This window comes from Mesoplodon densirostris, chromosome 7 (assembly GCF_025265405.1).
Source record: "Mesoplodon densirostris isolate mMesDen1 chromosome 7, mMesDen1 primary haplotype, whole genome shotgun sequence".
Taxonomy (NCBI): Eukaryota; Metazoa; Chordata; class Mammalia; order Artiodactyla; family Ziphiidae; genus Mesoplodon; species Mesoplodon densirostris.
This window is the reverse complement of record NC_082667.1, coordinates 55469356-55496137: the sequence shown is the minus strand read 5'-3', so window position 1 is coordinate 55496137 and position 26782 is coordinate 55469356. Positions and strand designations below refer to the sequence as shown.

The 26782-nt window shown below is 38.9% G+C and overlaps 1 protein-coding gene across 4 annotated transcripts in view; it reads right to left on the bottom strand.

Moving 5' to 3' along the window:
• Positions 1–26782, bottom strand: part of RSF1 (remodeling and spacing factor 1) — a 181835-nt gene that overhangs the window by 152772 nt on the left and 2281 nt on the right. Inside the window, exon 1 of one of the 4 annotated variants that reach the window (XM_060102802.1) lies at positions 20995–21197. The exons of the other annotated variants lie outside the window; for them this stretch is intronic. The gene's annotated coding sequence lies outside the window, so the exon portion shown is untranslated. Of the gene's footprint in view, positions 1–20994; positions 21198–26782 lie in introns of those variants that run through there. 4 annotated transcript variants of the gene reach the window in all.

Genomic DNA, 26782 nt, shown 5'->3' with positions numbered 1-26782 from the left:
CTCACTCAGGCCGGGTGGGAGGGAGGGGCACAGAGTGCGGGGCAAGCCTGCAGCGGCAGAGGCCGGCGTGACGTTGCACCAGCCCGAGGCGCGCCATGCGTTCTCCCAGGGAAGCCGCTCCTGGATCCCGGGACCCCGGCAGTGGCGGGCTGCACAGGCTCCCGGAAGGGCGGTGTGGACAGTGACCTGCGCTCGCACACAGGCTTCTTGGTGGCGACAGCAGCAGCCCCAGCGTCCCACGCCCGTCACTGGGCTCCGCGCTTTCAGCCGCGACTTGCGCCCGTCTGTGGAGCTCCTTTAAGCAGCGCTCTTAATCCCCTCTCCTCGCGCACCAGGAAACCAAGAGGGAAGAAAAAGTCTCTTGCCTCTTCAGCAGCTCCAGAGTTTTCCCGGACTCCCTCCCGGCTAGCTGTGGCACATTAGCCCCCTTCAGGCTGAGTTCTCGCCGCCAGCCCCAGTCCTCTCCCTGCGCTCTGACCGAAGCCCGAGCCTCAGCTTCCAGCGCCGCCCTCCCCAGCGGGCGAGCAGACAAGCCTCTCGGGCTGGTGAGTGCCGCTCGGCACCGATCCTCTGTGCGGGAATCTCTCCGCTTTGCCCTACCCAGGAATGTGGGGAGTTTCTTGCCTTTTGGGAGGTCTGGGGTCTTCTGCCAGCGTTCAGTAGGTGTTCTGTAGGAGTTGTTCCACGTGTAGCTGTATTTCTGGTGTATCCGTGGGGAGGAAGGTGATCTCCGCGTCTTACTCTTCCGCCATCTTACCCGGAAGTATCTCCGTCATTTCTAATCTGTTTCTTTGGGTTGATTTTTCTACTGGTTATAGGTTACCCTGGACGTGCTTCTTGCAATGTCTAGTGATTTCTGCTTAGATGCTGGAAAATATCCACGTCACACTACTGTTTTTCAGTATTTGCAATCACTCCACAGAGAGTTGGGATTTGTTTTGGCAGGCATTTATTTACAGATCCATTTATCCCTCTGAGGACTTTTCTGTCTTTACTACATGACAAATCCAGTGGGTTCTCCAAAAGACCCTTCACCCTGGTCAGAATTAAATGTCTCCTGCATAAATTCGGTAAATGTTCTGCTAGTAATTTCCTGGATGTTCACTGCCTAGCCTTATAGTATTTTACTTTATGCATTCATGACCTAGTATTCAGCAAAGATTCAACGTGGCCCCTATAAACATTTCTGGAGTTCTTTTGTTTGCATAGTTCCTATCTTTTCAGAAACTGGCCATGCAACTTCTAGCTGCCTAAGTCTCTCCAAAATCCAATCTGTGCCTCCTCAACTGAGTGAGGCTTACAGCCTCATTAGGCTCCCTCTCCCTGCTTCTTCAATCCCAAATTTGCTTCCAGACAGGAAGCCATGGTAGTTGTAGAGCTCATATTCCTTATTTCCCCTCTCTCAGGGACCACAGTCCTACTCTGCCCTATCTAAGAGAGACGGTTCATATATTTTGGTCCAGTTTACTATTTGCGACAAGGGTGTAAAGACTCCTTATTGCTCCATCATGGCCAAAGATGAAATTCCTCATTTTTTAAAACAAAATGAAAGACATATGTATCTGAGCAGATCATACAAATTTAAAGAAGAATGAATTATAAATGAATCTATTTTTCACATGTCAAGTACCTAAAAAGAAACAATAGAGATATCAGATACTGGTTTCTAACATTTCCAAAAAAAGAAAAAGTGAATATTGGATCCTTAAAACAACTTTAGACGTGTCTCCATTATGAAGACGCTCACAAATTAATAACTTGCGCAGGTCACACAAATATCAAGTGGCAAGGCTAGGATTCTAACCAAGCTAACACTAAATACCATGTTTTCACTCTACACCACATTGCGTCCCACTATTTCTCAACACAAATACTACATTTTAAGAAATCTGGTTTGCCAAACTGAATTTATTAAAATCTCCTGTGTTTTACTTAGCAAAAGTTACTATTAACTATCAGTAATAATATCTGATCAATGTGGGGAAAAGATATTACCACAGGGAGTTGAGAATATTTCATATAAAAGCAATGATTGGACTTCCCTGGTGGCACAGTGGTTAAGAATCCACCGACCAACGCAGGGGACACAGGTTCAGGTCCTGGTCCGGGAAGATCCCACATGCTGCGGAGCAAAAAAGCCCGTGCTCCACAACTACTGAGCCTGCACTCTAGAGCCCACGAACCACAACTACTGAGTCTGCATGCCACAACTACTGAAGCTCGTGTGCCACAACTACTGAAGCCCGTGTGCCTAGAGCCCATGCTCCGCAACAAAGAGAAGGCACCACAATGAGAAGCCTGCCCACCGTAATGAAGAGTAGACCCCACTAACTAGAGAAAAGCCTGCGCGCAACAATGAAGACCCAATGCAGCCATAAATAAATAAATAAATAAGCAATGATACAAATGACTGAATTTTAAAAACATTAAAAAATAATGAAAGGGCCTCCCTGGTGGCGCAGTGGTTGAGAGTCCACCTGCCGATGCAGGGGATATGGGTTCGTGCCCCGATCTGGGAGGATCCCATATGCCGCGGAGCGGCTGGGCCCGTGAGCCATGGCCGCTGGGCCTGCGCATCCGGAGCCTATGCTCCGCAACGGGAGAGGCCACGACAGTGAGAGGCCCGCATACCGCAAAAAAAGAAAAAAAAAAAAAAAAAAAAAAGAAAAAAAAATAATGAAACACTGTATAGCATAGGGAACTCTACTCAATACCCTGTAATGGCCTATATGGGAAAACAATGTCAAAACAGAAAAAAAATAAGAGTGGATATATACATAACTGATTCACTTTGCTATATACTTGAAACTAACACATTGTAAACCAACTATACTCCAATAAATTTTTTTAAAAGAAACAAGTTAAAATAAAACAAAAAATAAAAAAGAAAGAAAGAAAGAAAAACAAGCAATGATACAATGTCATTTTTAGCCTATGTGGCATTTGGACAAAGAGATATGTATTTTTTTAAATCTAAAATTGCCATTTAAAAATACCTTAAATGATTTGTGGACCTTTGGTTTTGATTCACTCAAGCTAGTAAATCCCTAAGGAACACATATATTTCCTATTTCATAGGTGGATATTATGTTCATTACCCAATGTTGGAGACCCCCTAAAATGTAAATTCCTTTAAAATTTTATTCATAAGACCGAGAAAAGGGGTTAACATACAGTAGACACTCAATGCACACTTGGGGAATAAAAGGTCCCCATATTTCCATTCTCAAAATGATGGAGGGGGCTTCCCTGGTGGCGCAGTGGTTGGGAGTCTGCCTGCCAATGCAGGGGACATGGGTTCGAGCCCTGGTCTGGGAAGATCCCAAATGCCGCGGAGCAGCTGGGCCCGTGAGCCACGGCTACTGAGCCTGCGCGTCTGGAGCTTGTGCTCCGCAACAAGAGAGGCCACGATAGTGAGAGGCCTGCACACCATGATGAAGAGTGGTCCCCGCTTGCCACAACTAGGGGAAGCCCTCGCACAGAAACAAAGACTCAACACAGCAAAAATAAATAAATTAATTAATAAACTCCTACCCCCCAACATCTAAAAAAAAAAGATGGAGGTACATTACACCAAGAAGGTGGGCTGTCCCTCTTCCACAAATGCCTTAAAATGACAGTAAAAAACAAAGAAAAACAAAGAGATAGAGAGAAAAAAAGTAATAGGCTTGTGTTTCCAATAAATATGAAGTAACAGAAACTGTATTTACCTTATGCCTAAAACAACTAAACAATAGAACAAAATATATGAAACAATGGTACTCGAGACATTACATAAGAGGTGACAAAAGACAATAAACAATGATATATGAAAGATTAGAAACAAAGATGATAAACACTACAATTGCTCCAGTGTATTACTTGGGTAAGGAGGCAAAGAGGGAGGACCCAGTCAAAACCTGGCAATTTCCCTCTGTCAAAGAGGTGAAGCTGGGAGTCAAAAAGGCAAATTAGAGATATGAACTAGTGTTCATGGAGTAGAGTGACAAAGAGGTGAGAGGTGCAGAGACCACTCTGGAAATCCACAAACAGTCCCTTTTGAGTCTTCAGCAAAATACTAATCAGTGTATGTATGTGAGGAAACTACCCAAGGTCAAGGAAAGAAGCATTAAAAGGAACAGAGGAAACAATGCCCAACATCCATACAAGTCTTATGAGCAAGTTCTATTCCCCAACAGCCAAAATGGAAAAAGGTCATATTTCAAATAGCATTTGGCTGGAACAGAGGTCAGCAAATTACATCCCACAGATCAATCTGCTCCTCCTTCTGTTTTTGTGCAGCCCAAGAACTAAGGATGGTTTTTACATTATTAAACAACTGAAAAATAGTCAAATGGTAACATTTCATGACAACTGAAAACTACATGAAATTCAAATTACAGTGTCCAAGAATAAAGTTCACAATATGCTCATTCATTTAAGTACTCTCTATGGTTGCTTCCACACTATAACAGAAGGGATAGGTAGCTGAGAAAGAGACTGAGTAGCCCACAAAGCCTAAGATATTTACTGACTCTTTACAGAAAAATGAGTCTTGTGTCAGTCAAAAGAAAACTAATCCTAGAATAAACACATATCCCATCCCACCTAACAAAGCTTAGAGGGAAGATATTAAATAATCAGTTCCCAAGTAACTGAATCACATCCCAGAGTTTAAGAATACTATAAGTGTACAAAAATATCTGGCATTTAGCATAGTTAAAATTAACAATGTCTAGTATCAAATCAAAAATTACCAGACACAAAAAAGAAAGCAGAAAAATTAAACACATAATGAGAAAGAAAACACAACTGGATCTGACTCAGAAGTAACCAAATAATAGAATAAAAAGGGACATGAGAATTTATCATATGATTATAAATTACTATAATACAAGTGATTAAAAAGCCAGAGGAAAAACTGAACATGTTAAGTGAAGACATGGATAATATAAAAAAAGACATAAATGAAAATTCAAGAGAGGAAAACTACAGTGTCTGATGTTAAAAATACACTAAATAGCATAGAGGCTAGACTGGCTATCCCTACTACCCACCCTCCCACTAGTGAACTTAAAAACACAGCAATAAAAAATAAACAAAATGATGGCGAAAAAGGACTGAAAAAAGATTCAAAGAGAATCAATAAACTGTGAGGCAATTTCAAGTGGTCAAACACACATAATTGGGAGTCCCAAAAAACAGAAATGAAATTATTTGAAGAAATGATAGTGAAAAAGAAAAATTATGAAAATACATGTAAGTGTTGTGGCATGCAGCTGAACAAGTACTTATAGAGAACTTTATAGAACTAAAAATCATTAGTGTGTGTGTAAAACCAAACAAACAAACAAAACAGAAACAAATTCATAGATACAGAGAACAAACTGGTGGTTACCAGAGAGGGGAATAGTGGGATGAGCAAACAGGCGAATAGGTGAAGAGAATTAAGAGGCACAAACTTCTAGTTATAAAATACATAAGTCATGGGGATGTAAGATTCAGAATATAGAACATAGACAATATTATAATAACTTTAAATGGTGACAGGTGGTAACTAGACTTATCGTAGTGATCATCTCATAATGATATAAATGTCTAATCACTATGTTGCACACCTGAAACTAATGTAACATTGTATGTCAATTATACTTCAACTAAAATTTTAAAAAAAAGAGCAAACAAAAGAGGCCAGGTTCAAGATGATGATGTAAAAAGGTCCTGAACTCACCTTCTCCCATGGAAACAACAAATCCACAACCACATATGGAATAATTCCCTCTGAAAGGGACCTGAAAACTGGATGAAAAGAGTCTCCACAACAAAAGCTAAAAGGACAGCATTGAGATGGGTAGAAGAAACAGAGAAACGGTGACTCCAAAGGAAAAACCACACCCCAGCCACAATCTACAACTGGGAAGGATCACAAAGGTGTGGTTATTTTCCCTGAAGAGCAAGGGATTTGAGTTCCACATTGGGCATCCCAACTCTTAAATCCTGAATAGAAGAGCTCCCAGAACACCTGGCTTTAAAAACCAACAAGGAATAGGTCCAGGAAAACTACCGAACTACAGGGAACAAAAAACTTGCTCTTAAGGGGATTGCACACAGACTCAGTCAACTGAAAAACCAGTGCATAAACAAGAGCTTGAAAAGTATCTGGACCAGAGGGGAAGGGGACCCACTCACTAATTTTAAAGCATCTACCTGAGAGGGAGGAACCCCTTGGGATGCTTCCTAGGGACTGAGACAGTGGCAGGAGCCATTTTGGAAATCTCCATCTAACCTGTTAGTGCCAGTGGGCATGGCCCACCAAGAGCCTCACCCACCTCTTGTGCCTTCTTCAGGCCTGAAACCCAGCTAGATGAAAACCCCTCCTGCCAGCACCCAGCAGCCAGTCCCCACAGCCATTCTCAGGACCAGTGCACCAAAGCAGCAGCTCCAACTCTGACACAATGGGAGGGTGCAAGCAGCCCACATAGGGGTACCCACTGAGTGCTGGGATCTGAAGGCCAGGCAGGACTGCACTTCTGAGCCCTATAAAATATTTCCTACATAAGGCCACTCCTTCAAGACTAGGAGAAGTAGCTGATTCACCTAATATACAGAAACAAACAAAGAGAATCAGAGAAGACAGAGGAATTTGTTCCAATCACAAGACCAAGTCAAATCTCAGAAAAAGAGCTAAACAAAATAAAGATAAGCAATCCACCCAATAAAGAGCTCAAAGTAATACTCACAAAGGTACTCACTGAACTTGGGAGAAGAATGTATGAACAAGTGAGAACTTCAACAAAGAGAAAATATAAGAAAGTACCAAACAAACTTTTTGAAAAAACTTATAACTGAACAAAATAAATAAATAAATAAATACCCTAGAGAGGTTCAACAGCAGACTGGATAGGTAGAAGAATGAATCAGCAAGCAAAAAGAAAAATGATGGAATTCACGCAGACAGAGCAGAAAATGAAAAGAAAAGAAAAAAAATTTTTTTAATGTAAATTGGTGCAGCCACTATAGAAAACAGTATGGATTTCCTCAAAAAATTAAGAATAGAATGCCACATGACCCAGCTATTCTACTCCTGGGTATTTTTCCGAAGAACATGAAAACACGGATAAGGAAAGATATATACACCCCTATGTCCACTGCAGCATTATTTACAACAGCCAAGATATGGAAATAACCTAAGTGTCCACCAATGGATGAATGGATAAAGAAGACATGGTATGTGTAAACACACACACACACATACACACACACACACAAATGGAATATACTACTAAGCCATAAAAAAGGAAATCTTGACATTTGTGACAACATGCATGGAACTTGAGGGTATTTTGCTAAGTGAAATAAGTCAGACAGAGAAAGACAAATACTGTATGATTTTACTCATATGTGGAATCTAAAATAAGACAAAATAAAATCCAACAAACAAATGCATAGATACAGAGAACAGAACAGTGGTTACCAGAGGGAAAGGTGATTGGGCAAAATGGGTGAAGAGAGTTCACTGTATGGTGATAGATGGTAAATAGACTTGAGGTGGTGATACTCTGTATTGTACACAAATGTTAAACTATAATGCTGTACACTTGAAAGTTATATAATAAAAAAAATGAGAGAAAAAAAATAAATCAAAGCCCTATTTTAAAAAAGAGAGAAAGGGTTTACCTGGTGGCACAGTGGTTGGGAATCCGCCTGCCAATGCAGGGGCCCCGGGTTTGAGCCCCGGTATGGGAAGATCCCACATGCCGTGGAGCAAGTAAGTCCATGTGCCACAACTACTGAGCCTGCGAGCCACAACTACTGAAGCCCACGTGCCTAGAGCCCATGCTCCTCAACAAGAGAAGCCACTGCAATGAGAAGCCCATGCACCACAATGAAGAGTAGCCCCCGCTCTCCACAACTAGAGAAAGCCCACACACAGCAACAAAGACCCAATGCAGGGCTTCCCTGGTGGTGCAGTGGTTGAGAGTCCGCTTGCCGATGCAGGGGACACGGGTTCTTGCCCCAGTCCAGGAAGATCCCATATGCCGTGGAGCGGCTAGGCCCGTGAGCCATGGCCGCTGAGCCTGCGCGTCCGGAGCCTGTGCTCTGCAACGGGAGAGGCCACAACAGTGAGAGGCCCGCGTACCGTAAAAAAAAAAAAAAAAATTACATGAGTATCTTGATATATTAAAGGCATTAAAATTTCAAAAAAAAAAGACCCAATGCAGCCAAAAATAAATAAAATAACTTAAAAAAAAAGAATAAGCAGAAGAAAGGAAATAATAAGCAGCAGAAATCAATGAAACCAAAAGCTGGTTCTTTGAGAAAAATTAAAATAATTGATAAACCTCTTTGGACTTCTCTGGTGGTCCAGTGGTTAATACTCCAAGATCCCAATGCAGGGGGCCCGGGTTCAATCCCTAGTCAGGGAACTAGATCCCACATGCTGCAGCCAAGATCCTGCATGCCACAACTAATGATCCCACATGCTGCAACGAAGATCTCACATGCCACAACTAAGACCCTGCGTAGCCAAATAAATAAATATTAAAAAATTTAAAACTAAAAAAATAAAATAATTGATAAATCTCTATCCAGACTGAGCCAAGAGGGAAAAGGAAACACAAATGGGAAAAGGAAACACAAATTAACAGTATCAGGAATGAGACACATTACAGACAGGAAAAACATAAGAATACTATGAGCAAATGTATGCTGATAAATTTTGTAACTTCAGGAAAATGGAAAAATTCTTTTGAAGAAACAAATTACCAAAGCTCATCCAAACAGAAACAGATAACATGAATAATCCCATATCTATTAAAGAAACTGAATCTGTAGTTTAAAGCCTTCCCATAAAGAAAACTCCAGACCTAGATGGTTTCATTGGTAAATTAAGCCACAGATTTAAGGAATACCAATTCTATACAAATAGTTCCAGAAAACGGAAAAGGAGGAAATACTTTCCAATTTCTTCCATGAGGCCAGTATTACCCTGATATCAAAATCAGAAAAACACATCAAAAGAAAGAAAACTACAGACTAATATCGCTCATGAACATAGATGTAAAATTTCTTAACACTATTTTAGCAAACATATAAAAAGGGTAATTGATAATGACTATCTTAGTCTGCTCAGACTGTCAAAATAAAATACCATACAGACTGTGTAGTTTAAACAACAGAAATATATTTTCTCACTGGTCTTGAACCTGGAAGTCCAAAGCAAGTGAGCCAGCATGGTCAGGCTCTGGTGAGAGTTCTATTCCTGAAGACAACCAACTTCTCACTGAATCCTCACATGGCAGAGAGAAAGAGAGGAATCTCTCTTCTTGTTGTAAGAGGTCACAGTCCTATTAGGGCCCTACTCTTGTGACTTCACTTAACCTTAGTTATCTCCTAAGACCCTATCCCAGACACAGTCTCATTGGGGGTTATGGCTTCATCATATAAACTTGGGGGAGACACAATTCAGTCCATACCAATGACTTAAATGGGGTTTATCCTCAAAAATGCAAGATTAGTTTTAAAAAGTCCATCAATATAATTCACCACATGAACAAACTTAAATGAAAAAAACATAATCATCTCAGTATATGCAAAAAAAAAAAATTGACAAAATCCAACATCCACTCCTGATAAAGCAATCTAGAAATAAAAGGGAACTTTCTCAACCTGAGGAAGGGCACAGTGAAAAATCTGCTATCAATATACTTAATGGGGAAAGACTGAGTGCTTTCCCCCTAAAATCAGGATGAAGGCAAGAATGTCCATATATAACCACCACTTATATTCACAACTCTACATGTAGTTCTGGGAAGAAAAAGTAATCAAAGGCATGTGGGGTGGGATAGGGAGGGTAGGAGGGAGACACAAGAGGGAGGAGATATGGGGATATATGTATACATAGAGCTGATTCACTTTGTTATAAAGCAGAAACTAACACACCATTGTAAAGCAATTATACTCCAATAAAGATGTTAAAATAAATAAATAAAACAAAAACAAACAAAAAATCAAAGGCATGCAGATGGGAAACAAAGAAGTAAGACTTTCTTTACAGATGACAGGATCATGTATAAAGAATTTTTAATCTTTAAAAGCTATTAAAAATGAGTGAGTTTAGTAAGGTTGCAGAATACAAGATCAATATACAAAAAACTGAATTTTTATATATCAGCAATGAAAAACTAGTAAATAAAAATTTTAAACAATACCATATAGATTATCATAAAAAAACATAAAACGTTTAGGAATAAAAGTGATACAAAATGTGGAAGACATATATAGTGAAAACGAAAAACACAGCTAAGAAAAACTAAATAAAACCTAAATAAATGGCGCAATGTACCATATTTTCATCTATCAGAAGACTTAGTATTTTTTATTGAAATATAGTTGATATACAAAATTATATAAATTATAGGTATATAATATTATACAGTGATTCACAAATTTTTAAAGGTTATAGTCCATTTATAGTTATTATAAAATTTTTGCTATATTCACTGTGTTATACAATATATCCTTATAGCTTATTTTATACTAATAGTTTGTAGTTCTTAATCCCCTACCCACTCTTCCTCTGGTAGTCTGTTCTCTATATCTGTGAGAGAAAACTCAATATCTTAAGGTATCAATTTTTCCCAAATTCATCTGTAGATTCAAGATAATCCCAATAAAAACTCCAGGGAAATTTTTTGTAGAAATTGATAAACTTATGTTAAAATTCATATAGAAATTCAAAGGACCTAGAATAGTTAAAACATCTTTTTTTTCTTTTTTTTTATTATTTAAAACATCTTTGAAAAGAATAATAAAGGGAGTTCTCTGGTAGTCCAGTGGTTAAGAATCCGCCTTCCAATGCAGGGGATGCGGGTTCGATCCCTGGTGCCACAGGGCAACTAAGCCCGCGTGCCACAACTAGAGAGCCTGTGCACCACACTAGAGAGAACCCTGAACGTCACAACAAAGCACCTGTGTGCCACAACTAAGACCCGACATAGCCAAAACTAACTAAATAAATATTTTTTTAAAAGGAATAATAATACAGGTGAAGGGCTTAAACTACCTGACTTCAAGACTCATTACAAAGCTAGCGTTGAGTCAAGGACGAGTGACATTGGCCTGCAGACAAATATATTATAGAAACAGAATATGGGGTCCAGAAATAAACCCATACACATATAATCATATAACTAAAAAAATTGGGGGACTTCCCTGGCAGTCCAGTGGTTAAGACTCCACACTTCCACTGCAGGCGGCGCGGGTTTGATCCCTGGTGGGGGAACTAAGATCCTACATGCCGTGTGGTGCGGCCAAAAAAAAAAAAAAAAAAACTTTATTGAAATAAACTTTATATAACATAAAATCCATTATTTAAACCATTTTAATGTGTACTATTCAGTTGTTTTAGTATAGTCACAATATTGTGCATCCATCACTACTATCTAATTACAGATCATTTCCATCAATCCAGAAAGAACCTACGTCCCTTCCAAATCTCCCCCCACCTCAACCCAGGCCAATCATAGATCTATTTTCCGTCTCTATGGATTTACCTAATCTGGAAATTTAATGTAAGTGGAATCAAAATCAATGAAACCAGAAGTTGATTGTTTGAAAGGATGAAGAAAATTGATAAACCTTTAGCTTGACTGATGAAGAAAAAGAGAAAGGACTCAAACTACAAAAACAGGAATGAAAGTAGTGATATTACTAATGACTTTACAGAAATAAAAGGATTGTTAAGAGAATACTATGAACAACTGAACATCAACATATCACATAAGCTAGATGAGAAAGACAAATTTCTAGAAACAAACTACCAACACTTACTCAAGAAGAAACAAAGTCTGAATACCCATAGGGGATTCAAGTAAAGAGATTCAAGTAAAGTAAAAAAAGTTAGTAATCAAACAACTTCCCACACAAAGAAAAGCCCAGAACTCAATAGCTTCACTGGTGAATTTACCAAACGTCTACAGAATTAACACCAATCCTTCTCAAACTCCTCCAAAACATATAAAAGGAGGGAATACTCCCCAACTTATTCTACGACTCCAGTATTATCCTGACACCAAACTAGAGAAAAATCACAAGAATTGCAAAGATGAGTACCCTTTATGAATATGGACACAAAAAATTCAACAAAATACAAGCAAACTGAATCCAGCAGCATATTAAAGAAATTATTTATCCCAGAAATGCAAGGGTTTAGGATAGGGGCTAGTCATGCCAGAAAAACCAATCACGTGATTAGACAGTTGGGGCTTTGAGTCATGTGATATCAGCCCCACTTGAATGGAGGGATAAGGGACTGGAAATTGAGTTCAATCACGTGGTCAAATCTCCAATTAAAACTCTGCTACACTGAAGCTCAGTGGCACTTCCTGACTGGTGAATACACTGATGTGCCAGGAGGATGATGCACCCTGATTCCACAGGGAGAGGGCATGAATGCTCTATGCTGGGACCCTACTAGACCTTGCCCTATGTATCTCTTCATTTGGCTGGTTCTTAATTGTATCCTTTAAAATAAAACCATAATCACAGGTATAGCAGTTTTCTGGGTCCTGTGAGTCAGCCTAGCAAATTTTCAAACCTGAAGCAGGTCATGGGAACCCGCAGGTAGCATCTGAAATGGGGGCAATCTTGCTGGTGACCATGGCCTTCAACCTGTGGTATCTGACCTAGCTCCAGGTGGTTGGTGTCAGAATTGAATTGTATTGCAGTACAGGCATACCTCGTTTTACTATTTCACTTTATTGCACTTCTCAAATATTGCATTTTTAAAACATCTTTATTGGAGTATAATTGCTTTACAATGGTGTGTTAGTTTCTGCTTTATAACAAAGTGAATCAGTTATACATATACATATGTTCCCATATCTCTTCCCTCTTGCGTCTCCCTCCCTCCCACCCTCCCTATCCCACCCTTCTAGGTGGTCACAAAGCACGGAGCTGATCTCCCTGTGCTATGCGGCTGCTTCCCACTAGCTATCTATTTTACGTTTGGTAGTGTATATATGTCCATGCCACTCTCTCACTCTGAATATTGCATTTTTTACAAATTGAAAGTTTGTGGCAACCCTGCATGGAGCAAATCTATTGGCGCCATTATTCCAACAGCATTTACTCATTTACTGCCTCTGTGTCACATTTTGGTAATTCTCACAATATTTCAAACTTTTCATTATTATTATATTTGTTATGGTGATCTTTAACCAGTGATCTTTGATGTTACTATTGTAATTGTTTTGAGACAACATGAAAAGCACCCACATAAGAAGGCAAACATAATCAATTATTGAAATGACAAATAGGGATGCAGAATATTACGTAAACTCAGTTGATAAAGCAGCAGCAGGGTTTGAGAAGATTAATGCCAATTCTGAAAGAAGTTCCACTGTGGGTAAAATGCTATCAAACAGCTTTGCATGCTACAGAGAAATCGTTTGTGAAAGAAAGAATCAATTGATGTGGCAAACTTCTTTGCCTTATTTTAAGAAATTGCACAGCCACCCCAACCTTCAGCAACCACCACCCTAATCAGTCAGCAGCCATCAAAACTGAGGCAAAACCCTTCACCAGCAAAAAGATTACAACAGAGACTTCCCTGGTGGTCCAGCAGTTAACACACCATGCTTCCAAAGCAGGGGACGTGGGTTCAATCCCTGGTTGGAGAACTAAGATCCCACATACTGTGCAGTGCGGCCAAAAACAAAAACAAAAACAAAAACAAAAAGATTGCAACTTGCTGAAGGCTCAGATGGTGGTCAGCATTTTTTAGCAATAAAGTATTTTTTAATTAAGGTATGTACATTGGTTTTTTAAAGATATAATGTTACTGCATGCTTAAGAGACTACAATATGGTGTAAACATAATTTTATACGCACTGGGGAACCAAAAAATTCATGTGACTCACTTTATTGCAGTGGTCTGGAACCCAATCTGTATCTCCAAGGTAAGTCTGTATACCAGCTGGTATCAGAATAAAATACAACCAAAGATTTTTGTGAAGTTTTACATGCCAATTCTAAAATTCAGATGAGAACATAAAGGGCTAAAAATAACCAACAGCATTTCCAAAAGAATATGGTGGGAGAACTTGCCTTAGCAGATAAAAGGACTTACTTTAAAGCTATAGCAAGTAAAACCATGTGAAGGATACACCAATGTAACAAATAAAGAGCCTAGAAACAGACCCACGTATATGTGGAAACTGGTATACAAGATGTGGCATTACCAATTAGTGAGGGGAGAAAAAAAATTACATTATACAAAAATAAATTCCAGGAGGTTTAAGACTACAGTTTGAGAAAAAAAAACTTTTAGAAGAAAATACAGATGAACATCTTATGCCTCAAAATCATAAAGAGAAGAGTTTCTTAAATGAGATATGAAAAGTATAAATGTAAAAATAAATAATTAACAATTATACTATGCTATAATTTAAAAGTCTGGATCAACAAGATACTATAAAAACAGTAAAAAAGATAAACAGTATTAAGATAAAAATAAATAAAAATATAAAAATGACAAAGGATTGACATCTGAAATACATAAAAAATCGCTACAAATCAATGAAAACAACAAAGAAAATGGAGAAATGCTATAAAAAGGCAATTCACACAAGAGAAAAGTGAATGGCCAAAAAAACGTGAAAAAAATGTTCAAACTTATCAGAGCAATAAGAAACTAATTCACAACCACATTATCAAATATTTTAAAAGTCTGACAATGCTATGATTTAATTACCTGGATAAATGGGAACCCTCATACACTACTGGCAATGTATAAATTGATAAAGCTAATTTGGAAATCAATCCAGCTATACCAAGGCTAAAAGGAAGATAATTGACCTTCTGTATCCCTGGATGCAGAACCTGCAGATATGGACGGCAGACTGCACTAGGCCATTTAAATAAAGGACTTGAGCATCCTCGGATTTTGGTATACAAGGGGGTCCTGGAAACAATCCCCCATTGATACCAAGGGATGACTGTATACCCTTTAGCCCAGCAATTCTACCTCTAGGCAAAGCTGCTAGAATATTCATTACAACATTATTCTTAATAGTACAAAAACAAACCTAAATATCCACCAATTAAAAAAAAATAAATTACAGTATTTTCATGTAATAGAATACCATACAGCAGTTAAAGTAAATAACTAAAACAGCAATGCATGAACATGGATATGTTTCAATAATAGTGTTGAGAGGGAATAAAGGAAGCTGTAGAGGAATGCATATAGTATTATATTGATTATATATAAAGTTTTAAAGCATATAAATCCAGGGCTTCCCTGGTGGCACAGTGGTTAAGAATCCACCTGCCAATGCAGGGGGCACGGGTTCGAGCCCTGGCCTGGGAAGATCCCATGTGCCACAGAGCAACTAAGCCCGTGCACCACAACTACTGAGCCTGTGCTCTAGAGCCCGCGAGCCACAACTACTGAAGCCCAGGTGCCACAACTACGGAAGCCTGCGCTCCTAGAGCCTGTGCTCCACAACAAGATAAGCCACCACAATGAGAAGTCTGCGCACAGCCACAAATAGTAGCCCTCACTTGCCACAACTAGAGAAAGTCCGCGCACAACAACGAAGACCCAATGCAGCCAAAAACAAACTTATAAAAAAAAAAAGTACAAAAAAAGCATATAAATCCATACCATGTATTGTTTACGTATACATAAATATATACTTAGTATAAAAGTGTTCATGGGCACAATAAACTCCAAAATTCAGAACAGTGGTTGCCTATGGGAACAGACGAAAGAGAATCAGAACAGTAGTAATATACAGAGGACTTCAAATAAATTTGTAATTTTATCGTCTTAAAAAGTAAAAGTAGGGTGCCTGGTGGCGCAGTGGTTGAGAGTCCGCCTGCCGATGCAGGGGACACGGGTTCGTGCCCCAGTCCGGGAAGATCCCACATGCCGCAGAGCGGCTGGGCCCGTGAGCCATGGCCGCTGAGCCTGTGCGTCCGGAGCCTGTGCTCCGCAAGGGGAGAGGCCACAACAGTGAGAGGCCCGCGTAACGCAAAAAAAAAAAAAGTAAAAGTAAGGGAATTCCCTGGCGTTCCAGTGGTTAGGACTCCACACTTTCAAACACACACACACACACACACACACACACACACACACACACACACACACACACACACACACACAGTAAAAGCAAAAGCAAGGAAATTGAAAGAAAAAAGCACATCCTAAAAAATCTTAGAAGGGAATTCCCTGGCGTTCCAGTGGTTAGGACTCCACACTTTCAAACACACACACACACACACACACACACACACACACACACACACACACACACACACACAGTAAAAGCAAAAGCAAGGAAATTGAAAGAAAAAAGCACATCCTAAAAAATCTTAGAACTCTGGGGATTAAGAAAAAAAAATCATAAAAATCAGGAAGAAAAAGAAACTCATAAAGGAAAAGAATCAGACTGACAGATTTCTCATCAGCAACAGTGGATCCTAGAAGACAGAAGAGCAGTATCATCAAAGCTCTGGGGGAAATTATTTGTGAATACTAGAATACTGTATTCAATCTAAATGGGCAGTCAGAACAGAGAACAAAATAAATATATTTTCAGACATACAAGAACTCAAAATTCACCTCTTAGAAATCCTGTTTGAAAAAGAATGTACTACAGCAAAAGAATGAATCTAAAAGGAAAAAATGTGGGAATCAAAAACAGTGGTGAGTGAAAAAACTAGTAAAACATACAGTTTAATTTAAATAATTGTTGAGAAACATAAATATAAATGAATTACAAAGACCTCCCTGGTGGTGCAGTGGTTAAGAATCCGCTTGCCAATGCAGGGGACATAGGTTCAAGCCCTGGTTCGGGAAGATCCCACATGCCACGGAGCAACTAAGCCCGTGCACCACAGCTACTGAGCCCCAGAGCTACTGAGCCCACGCACCTAGAGCCCATGCTCTGCAACAAGAGAAGCCGCTGCAATGTGAAGCCTGTGTGCCACAACTAGAGAAAGCCCACACTCAACAATGAAGATCCAATGAAGCCAAAAAATTAATTAATTTAAAAAAAAAGAATGACAATATGGAACTAAAATCCCAGCTAATTAAAACATGGCAGGTTGGGTGCGGGACAGGATCAGGGAGGAAGCCTGTTAAGATTCTTACATTGCTTGAGTTATTAAAGCAACGTACTGAGGACACAGGGAGGGGGAAAGGTAAGTTGGTACGAAGTTAGAGAGTAGCATTGACATGTACACTACCAAATGTAAAACAGATAGCTAGTGGGAAGCAGCTGCATAGCACAGGGAGATCAGCTCAGTGCTCTGTGACCACCTAGAGGGGTGGGATAGGGAGTGTGGGAGGGAGACGCAAGAGGGAGGGGATATGGGATATATGTATGCATATAGCTGATTCACTTTGTTATACAGCAGAAACTAACACAACACTGTAAAGCAATTGTACTCCAATTGAGATGTTAAAAAATAAATTAATTAAATAAAATATAAAAAAGGCAACTTACTGTGCTCTAGTATCACCCTCAGAAAAAAATGGAAAAAATCTCCCAATGTTAATTTCCTTGTAGATACAATTATTTACATTATTGATAATTCTAGCTTAAGAAGTATACATAGTAACATTTTGTCTTTCAAACTGATGGAGCTATCCTTCACTAACTAAATGGCATGAGACAAGACTTAAACTATAACTCAAGGAACAATACAGGTTTGAGTTACCACATGGTGTCTAATAGCATGTGTAACAGTTGGAGAGTCACTCCTAAAAAGGAATTCAACTCAAAATCCCTGTTAAAGAATCTTTTAAGATTAATCAAGAATTACTCATCAACTATCAACACACACAAAGGATATACATTTACTTAAGTATTCTCATCTATATAATGGACTCAGTCCACACTACATATTTAACATATCTATTTATTTAGAGTGGCATTTCAATTTATTTGAAGTTCCATCTCTTTATTTGTGGGGAGGGGGGAACAGAATGTCTAACAACTAACAAATCTTTACCCAGCAGAACGTAGCAATCTCTAAAATTACAACAAATTTTTTTTTCAAATGAAAATGACAGAATATCTCAGTTAAAAAAAGCTTTACTTAAAAGAAAATACAATTGGGCACCAATGCCAAGATATTTTAATAAAACTAATTTTAATTACCTTAAGTACATAAATAAGGCTCTCTATAAAACTGTCTTTAACAAAATGTTAAATGTATATTTAACATATGTATAGCACATACATGTAGAGCAATTTAAATAAATCACAAAAAACAAAACAGCTGTAAAATAAGATATACCGCCATAATCTGTATATTCAGAGTAAGTTTTTAGTAAGCTATAAAATTAACATGGCTAGTTCTTCAAATAGTGCTCATATATGTTATCAGAATTCTAAATTTTTTAAAATAGGGAATCACACCATTCCCACATATACCCTCGGCCATTTTAACCATTTCTTTCCTCAATAATGAAACTATTAATTACCCACTCTCTAAGCCAGAAACCTGGGAATCATACTAAATTCTTTTTACTCAAAGACCCTTCACATTAATCCATCCACTAAGTCCTTATCAATTCTAACTGCAAAATCTGTCTCAGATCTAGCCTTTCTTACTCCCCACAGCCACTGACTCAATTCATATCTCACCAATAATATTATATTCTCTAGCTGATTTCCCTACTCTCAAGCCTGCCCACTGCCTTTCAACAACTCAAAAAATTTTAGTTTTAAAAATAAGAATTTCGGGCTTCCCTGGTGGCACAGTGGTTGAGAGTCCGCCTGCCGATGCAGGGGACACGGGTTCGTGCCCTGGTCTGGGAAGATCCCACATGCCGCAGAGTGGCTGGGCCCGTGAGCCATGGCCGCTGAGCCTGCGTGTCTGGAGCCTGTGCTCCGCAACGGGAGAGGCCACAACAGTGAGAGGCCCGCGTACCGCAAACAAAAAAAAAAAAAATAAGAATTTCAAGTTGCCCCTGGTAGAGATGATATAAAACAATTCAGAGAAATTGGGCTGAGAATTTTTTTTTTATTTAAAAAGTAACTAGCAGAGAAGTAATAATGACTTTTCCCTGAGATGACTTCAGACAGGTAAAAGAAAAAGTGGATTTTAAAACTATACTCTGAGGATTCCTGTAAAAAGTAATAAGTAGAAGACAGAGGTTAACACATATGCTTTGGCATGCACTTAAGACCTGGTATAACCAGGGCTTCCCTGGTGGCGCAGTGGTTAGGAATCCATTTGCCAGTGCCGGGGACACAGGTTTATGCCGTGGAGCAACTAAGCCCATGTGCCACAACTACTGAGCCTGTAAGCCACAACTACTGAAGCCTGCATGCCTAGAGCCCATGCTCCACAAGAGAAGCCACCGCAATAAGAAGCCCGTGCGCCACAACAAAGAGTAGCCCCCGCTCGCCACAACTAAAGAAAGCCCGTGTGCAGCCATGAAGACCCAACACAGCCTAAATAAATAAATAAATAAATAAATGGGGTGGGGGGTGAAGACCTGGTACAACCATATAAGCCAAAAACAGAATTGGTAAAGAGTAGCCCCCGCTCACCGCAACTAGAGAAAGCCCAGGCGCAGCAACGAAGACCCAATGCAGCCAAAAATAAATAAATAAATAAATATAGAAAAAATAATAATAAAAAATAAAAGTATACTTCCAGTTTAAAAATAATAATAATAATAAAACCCAAGATGGAGAGGACCTGGGAGGAAAGTCGGGAGGGAGGGAGGGAGGGAGGGAGGGAGGTAAGGAAGAAGGAAAAGGAAGAAAGAAAAAGAAAAAAAAAAGTGGAGAGGGGGATTTAGTAGTACAGTGGACCCTTGAACAACAGGGTTTGAACTGCATAGGTCCACTTACAGACAGATTTTATTCACTACAATACCACACCATCTACAGTTGGTTTAACTATGTGATATGCAATTGGTTGAATATGCCAATGCGGAACTCCATACAGAGACAGCCAGATGGCTGACTGTGAAGTTATATGTGGATTCTCAACCACAATGAGGGTGGGCATCCCTAAATCCCCTGTTGTTCAAGGGTCAACTGTATATATCTGTATAACCAATACCCAAAATGAAAAGGAGACTTACACTATGACAAATCTCTAGCAAGCAAAGGATAAAAAGAAAAACTAAAAGTACATCAAAACAGCCATCATTACTAATTTGAAATATGTGACATTTTTTCTTTCAACCAACATTTGAGCATCTACTATATGCTAAGTACTATGCTAGAAACAAAGTGAATAAAGCAAAATGAATTCTTTATGGAGTTAAGTCACTGACATGTTGCCTTTATTTCACATGCTTTTTTTTTTTTTTTTTTTTTTGCTTTAAAGAAAAAGAATATACTTCTAAGGAGCTTATAACTCATGTGTCCCAATGTGATTTTCTCACATGGTCTGAAGTTCCTCAACCACAAATCTTTTGGAAAGCTAATGCCTAAAGTTTGGTTGCAATTTCCTAGACACACCATATTATTTCACACTTCTATGTCTTTTCCCATGCTGTTCACTACCTGGAATGCTCTTCCATCTCCTCTTCAATCATCCAAATTTCCATAATGACTACAGTGATGCTATGATATCCTCTGGGAAAAGTTAGGTATTTGCTCTTTTATATTCCCAATGCACCTCCTCTCTTAAAGCAATGAGAAGCCCACGCACCGCAACGAAGAGTAGCCCCTGCTCGCCACAATTAGAGAAAGCCCGCATGCAGCAACAAAGACCCAATGCCGCCAAAACTAAATAAATAAAATAAATAAATTTTTAAAAATATTTTTTAAAAGTTAACTTTAAGATTTAATTCTAAAAAGACGTTTTAGAACAGAACATGGCATTATAATAAATTGGGGAAAAACTATTCGTCTCATTAACATTACCCCTGCCCTCAAGGAGATTAAAGTCTCAAAGGCTAGACTGTAAGTGCAAAAAGTGTTATGAGTATTTACTTACTTACTTACTTACTTACTTACTTACTTACTTACTTACTTATTTATTTTTGGCTGCGTTCGGTCTTCGTTGCTGCGCGCGGGCTTTCTCTAGTTGCATCGAGCAGGGGCTACTGTTCATTGTGTGAGCAGGCTTCTCATTGAGGAGGCTTGTGTTTGTTGCAGAGCAAGGGCTCTAGGGGCGCGGGCTTCAGTAGTTGTGGCTCGGGGGCTTAGCTGCTCCACAGCATGTGGGATCTTCCCAGACCAGGGCTTGAACCCGTGTCCCTTGCACTGGCAGGCAGATTTTTTTTTTTTTTTTTTTTTTTTTTTTTTGCGGTATGCGGGCCTCTCACTGTTGTGGCCTCCCCCGTTGCGGAGCACAGGCTCCGGACGCGCAGGCTCCGGACGCGCAGGTTCAGCGGCCATGGCTCACGGGCCCAGCCGCTCCGCGGCATATGGGATCCTCCCAGACCGGGGCACGAACCCGTATCCCCTGCATCGGCAGGCGGACTCTCAACCACTTGCGCCACCAGGGAGGCCCGGCAGGCAGATTCTTAACCACTGTGCCACTATGGAAGTCCCTGTTATGAGTATTGTGATATAAAATCTACACAGGACACTGTGGGGTAAAATGGCAGAAATGGTTAATTTAACTTGAGAGACAGAGAAAGCAGGAAAAATTTCACATGAGCACTTGGTGCTTAAAGAGCAGATTAATGATGGGCAGGGGTACAGTGAGCAGGCAAGGGAAGCAAGGTGGAAAGAGAATATTCAACTCAGGTAGAAGGATGAAGAAAAGGCATAAAGATGTGAAACAACCTTTCATACCTTCAGAGACCTGCAAGCAGTTCAGCTTGACTAAAACAGAGTAGTAATGATGATGGAAAAGTGAGGTTGAATATAAAATGGGATAAAGAAATAGACTCAAGACATGGAACAAAGTATGAGAGAGACTGAGGTCTAAGTTGGCTCCTTGGTTTCTGATCTGGGTGACTTGGGTGGTTGATGGTAATATTCATGGTGAGAGGTAATTCAAGATTAAAAGTAAATAAGGCAGCAACTCAATTTTTCTTTTATAAAACCTTTTAGAAAACTAGTTTTCTTAATTCTTTTTTTGAGATATAACTGACATATAACATTATATTAGTTTCAGGTGTACGAAATGATTCAATATTTGTATACATTGTGAAATGATCATCACAATAAGTTAACATCCATCACCACATAACTATTTTTCTTGTGATGAGAACTTTTGAGATTTATTCTCTCAGCAACTTTCAAATACACAATGCAGTATTATTAACTATAGTCACCATTATACATTGTATAATTATACATTGTATAATTAACTGTACATTATATCCCCACGACTTATTTATTTTATAACTGGAAGTCTGTACCTTTTGACCACTTTCACCCATTTCACTTCTTGGTATAAGACTATTCTTAAATAATTTGTTTTTGTGATTACCAAAGAGATACATAATTAGTATTGAAAAGGATATGTGAAAAAATATGATACAAAGAAAAAATAACAACTTATAATCCTACCATCCAGAAAATTATTAAGATAAACTTGTAAAAATATAGGGAAAAAAGCATACAGATAGGATAAATACAAAGCTAAACAAATTATAAAACAAAGTTCACTAAAAATATGTATCATTGGAGTGTACAGTATACTTGCCCATATAATAACATTTTTTTTAAAAAATCACTGCTTCATTGTCTATCTTTGCTGCTAAACTATGAGCTCCATAGGACAAGGATCTTATCTATCTTGCTCACCGATGTATCCCCAGTGTATAGTGTACCTGGCACACATTAGGTAATCAATTAACATTTGTTGAAAGAATCAATCTTTTTTAAATGAAGCCCCAGATTACTCTCTCAAGCAATATTTGATACTTCAAAAATTCTAACATAAAAAGAAAATAGAAAACACGCTGATACCCTTTGTAATGGGATCTGCCGCACAGTAAAAACAGAAAAACAAAACAAAAACACCCAGGCACAATATATTAAGACTATATCCATCAGGTAGACAGCCAAAGAAATTTTCTCAAATCCAGGAACACACATACCTTTCTTGAATAGATGATTCAGGCTAAAATGTACTTTGGGTCTGAATTGTTCATACTTTCCCACACTGTATGAGGTTGTACATCTCACCATAAAGTTGTCATAGAGATAATTTTAGTCTATTAACTTATAGACTAGAATTCATAGACTACTAACTCCAGTTGATAAAAATCCCAGAGAGGGGACTTCCCCACTGGTGCAGGGGTTAAGAATCTGCCTGCCAATGCAGGGGACACGGGTTCGATCCCTGGTCCGGGAGGATCCCACATGCTGTGGAGCAACTAAGCCCATGCACCACAACTACTGAGCCTGCGCTCTAGAGCCCACGAGCCACAACGACTGAGCCCACGTGCCACAACTACTGAAGCTTGTGTGCCTAGAGCCTGTGCTTCGCAACAAGAGAAGCCACGGCAATGAGAAGCCCGCTCACTGCAACAAAGAGTAGCCCCTGCTCTCCACAACTAGAGAAAGCCCACGTGCAGCAATGAAGACCTAACGCAGCCATAAATAAATAAATAAATCTATATATTAAAAAAAAAATCCCAAAGAAAAAAATAAGCATTTGAATGATGATAGTAACTCAAGCTCAGCTTTGTTACTTCTTACTAGATTAGAAAATCCTTAAAAGAAGGGCCCGTGTTTAATGTCTTTTTAAAATAATCACCATAGGGAATTCCCTGGTGGTCCAGTGGTTAGGACTCTGTGCTCTCAATGCCAAGGGCCTGGCTTCAATCCCTGGTCTGGGAACTAAAATCCCACAAGACGCGTGGGCAAAAAAAAAAAAAAAAAAAAAGGGTATTTTAAAAAATACATAATCACCATAATGTTTACTGTACTTAGAATATAGCAAATATTCAATATATAAATTAAGTAAATGAAGTAGCTAATAAATGTTTACCTTCCTTACTAGCTGAGAATTTAACAACACAGGTAAATTTCAAGGCAAACTTTTAGTAATTTAAAAAAGAAGAAAGTCAGTTTTCATTAACAGGCCCAATTTAGCCAGAAAACTCCTGTCCCTATTACCTCCAGTTCTGGGACAATGCCAACAACCTCCCTCTGAGCGTCCATAACTTTTGGTTACCTCAACTCTGTGATATACCAAAAATGATGGAAAAGAAATACCTTTCTCTCCTTCCCTCTAATAAATGTCTAAAGAATATTTCTTCTTTCAAAGGTGGAAGATCCAAAACTAGACATTTTCAACCAAAAGAGGTTGTGGTTCCAGCAATGCTACCACCAACAGCCTACCACTGTAGATCCATGCAACTCCTGGCACATGTACCTGGTAAGATCTTTTGCTCAAAGCAACAGATGGTGACTCTAGTTATGGTAAAGTCATCTTTCTACTTTATGAATGAACCTAAAAACTGCTGTCACACAATTCGATTATCACCAACAGAAGAGAACGTATTAAGTTACAATCACAAGTCCAGTTAAAAAAATAAGGTATATCCTTTTATACTTGACATTTTGACTGCAAGAGTTAAACTTCAATTCATTTAAAAATGCAAAACACAAATCAAAACTAAAATTACTCTAAAAATTAAAATTAAAAAACCAAAACAAACCAAAAAACTAATGATTCAACTTGTTTAATACTATACAGTAACTCAGTCAACCTTATCCAAACACACCTTAATAGACTTTTATTAGATACATATAACTTCTCAATCAGTACCCATACAAAGACTATGTTTAAAGAATGAAAAACTACATTTTCCTCTTGAAGAAGAATGCCCTCTGGAGGAGAGGGAAGATACTTGGGAGCCTTGGATGTTGGTAATTCCACAAAGTTCATGTCCACTTTTGTTTACAGCCATACCTCCTGATCAACCACCTCCCATCAAGACGAAGCTGGGGAGGTCCATACAGAGCACAGAATTGGGAGGGCTACAGTAGACTGAGGGAGAGGGAATAAAACATACCTTCAGTTGGCACATTCTTTTCCTATTCTAACTAACATCAATAACAAATCTAAGACTCTACCAAAAACTGTATAAGCTTGGGCACTGGACAGCTGAATCAATTTCTTGAACCTTAGTTTCTATGCCTGCCAAATAGGAATAGTAGTACCAACCTCAGAGAATAGTTGTAAGAAATAAGGGGATGATGTTTGCACATAGTAAATGCTCAATAAATGGTAGCTTAGGGCCTCCCTGGTGGCGCAGTGGTTGAGAGTCTGCCTGCTGATGCAGGGGACACGGGTTCATGGCCCGGTCCAGGAAGATCCCACATGCCGCAGAGCGGCTGGGCCCGTGAGCCATGGCCGCTGAGCCTGCGCGTCCGGAGCCTGTGCTCCGCAACGGGAGACGCCACAACAGTGAGAGGCCCGCGTACCGCAAAAAATAAAATAAAATAAAAAAATAAATGGTAGCTTATATCCTTAAGACTAAACAAGTAGTTTATAAAACCAAATTTAATAATTGACACTGTAGGGGATGAAGAGCATTCTAAGCTGAAGCCATAATGTCAAATTAAGACTTATAAACAAAAATTTAAGGGAAAGATCATAAAGCGCCTAAACAAGGACAATATAGAGAAATACAGCCTTCTCCAAAGATGTCATAATGTCGATATACCTACAACAATAACTAGGTAAAAAAGAATTTAACTGGCAACTCAGAAGAATATACTTTACAAACCTTTTAAGGAATATTCACACTAGGAAAAACCAAAAGTTTTATAAAATAGGATTATTTAAATGGCACTAAGAACTGCCTTTTAAAAATACTAAAATGTATATAGAGCAAAACTCCTTTAAATATAACAAAGACTTTTCCCCAAGAGTACAATAGCTCAACAATACACTGTGCTTAAACTCCTTTCTCACTACATGCTAAAAATTTAACATTTTCATTCCAAATGTATTTTTGTGTCTTCTACCTCACAAATATCTTTAATAAAATTTGTAATACAAGAATATTTAGGGAATTCCCTGGCGGTCCAGTGGTTAGGACTTGGCACTTTCACTACCAGGGTCCAGGTTCAATCCCTGGTCTGGGAACTAAGATCCAGCAGGCAGTGCAGCATGCCCCCCCCCCAAAAAAGAATATTTATAAGTACTTGGTTTATGAAAGGATTTCTGAAACATTTCATTTGATCCTCAGATATTACCTCTATTTACTCAAGAAACTGAGGTCCATAGAAATTAAGTAATTTGCCCCACAAACTACATATTATTACACTATTCAAGAGGTTGATTCAGCTGTCCAGAGATTATCAGCAAAATATTTAGTTCAACTAAAACCAATGTCTTTTAACTCCTTCTAGTACGCCACAACTCCTTCCCCAAGACTCAGTCCAAATCTTCTTAGTTGGAGCAGTATTATCAACTACTAGAAGTAGGTTAACCATCACCAAAGGCCTAAAAATCTTTTCCCTGCACAATTGCAGCATTTCACCTGCAGAGACTTTTCACTTGTCAAGGATCTTGAACTGTGTAACATTAATTATTATTCTTGGATCACCTTATGACAAGCTCTATTATTATAGTTGAAACTATACCAACAGTAATGCATGGCTGCACCACTAGTATAATCTCTCAACTCGTATTACTTCTCATTTTTTACTTAGCTAGTCGCCCATTGTTCAATCCTAGATAGAAAAGTAACATGAAGTATTAGACTGACCCTGATATTTTTTCTTGTTACTAACAGAAGCCAAATGCAGTGGCCAAAATACTTAAAAGGAATGGAGAAGCAAGCAATCTTATATACCACCCAAAATATAATGCCAGGACAGAAAATTTATGCCTGCATTCC